Consider the following 1,165-nt stretch of genomic DNA (forward strand, 5'->3'; position numbering starts at 1 on the left):
GTCTGAGTCTCTGAGGGAACGAACTAGAAAGTATTCTATATTACTTGCGAACGCGTATACTTGCGTGAATATTAGTGCGTGTTTTCGCCCTAACAAGTTTTTGGCGCCGCTGCCGGGGACTCGGCGTATTTGTTTAGTTTATGTACTTACCATCATTGGTCATTAGGACTCAGTGATTAGGACGTAGTAGTTACTTATTTTTCGGTTGTGTTTCAGGTACTTTAGCAAGCGTTTATGCAAACTCGTTCTCGTGCTCGCAAGAGGACTTTAGATACAGCTGAGGAGACAGACGAAGTTCTTGATATTCCGGAGAAGTTAGATTTTGAGGATTCGGATTCAGGAACTGAGCAGAAAGAACCAGTAAACATGGGAGATCGTATTGTTCAAGCTGATCCAGCTCTTATGGATTTTTCTCGGCCTAAAATTGATGACATTCAGTCAAGCATCCTTCATCCGGCTATTCAAGCTAACACCTTTGAAATCAAGCCGGGCACTATTCAGATGGTGCAGAATTCTGTTTCTTTTGGAGGAGCGGCAACTGAAGACCCCAACATGCACATAAGGAATTTTGTCGAGATCTGCAGCACTTTTAAGTATAATGGCGTGACTGATGAGGCTATCAAGTTGAGGCTTTTCCCATTCTCACTGAGGGACAAGGCTAAAGACTGGTTACATTCTGAACCAGCTGGGTCCATCACTACGTGGCAAGATCTTGCGCAAAAGTTTCTGGTGAAGTTTTATCCGGCAAAGACTGCTGCTATGAGGAGTGCTCTTACTCAGTTTGCGCAGCAACCTACAGAATCTATGTGCGAGGCTTGGGAACGCTACAAGGAAATGTTGAGAAAATGTCCACATCATGGAATGCCGGATTGGATGGTGATCACTGGTTTCTATAATGGTTTGGGGGCCCAATCTCGGCCCATGCTCGATGCAGCAGCTGGAGGCGCCTTATGGGCTAAAAGCTATACTGAGGCGTATAATCTTATAGACGATGGCTGCAAATGAGCATCAAAACCCAACTCAGAGGATGACGTCAGGCAAGGTAGCAGGTATTCTGGAAGTTGATGCAGCCACCGCTATTGCAGCCCAGCTCCAAGCGCTATCAATGAAGGTTGATTCTCTGGCTACGTATGGAGTTAATCAAATAGCTATGGTTTGTGAGCTT

The 1,165-nt window shown here is 45.3% G+C and overlaps 1 non-coding gene across 1 annotated transcript; it reads right to left on the reverse strand.

Annotated features, from left to right (window-relative positions):
- Positions 1–756: 756 nt before the first annotated feature.
- On the reverse strand, positions 757–863 carry LOC141715715 (small nucleolar RNA R71). Its single transcript, XR_012572467.1, has one exon. It is a non-coding gene; the product is annotated as a small nucleolar RNA R71 (small nucleolar RNA).
- Between the last annotated feature and the right edge of the window lie 302 nt (positions 864–1,165).

Source organism: Apium graveolens, chromosome 3, assembly GCF_009905375.1.
Source record: "Apium graveolens cultivar Ventura chromosome 3, ASM990537v1, whole genome shotgun sequence".
Lineage (NCBI taxonomy): Eukaryota > Viridiplantae > Streptophyta > Magnoliopsida > Apiales > Apiaceae > Apium > Apium graveolens.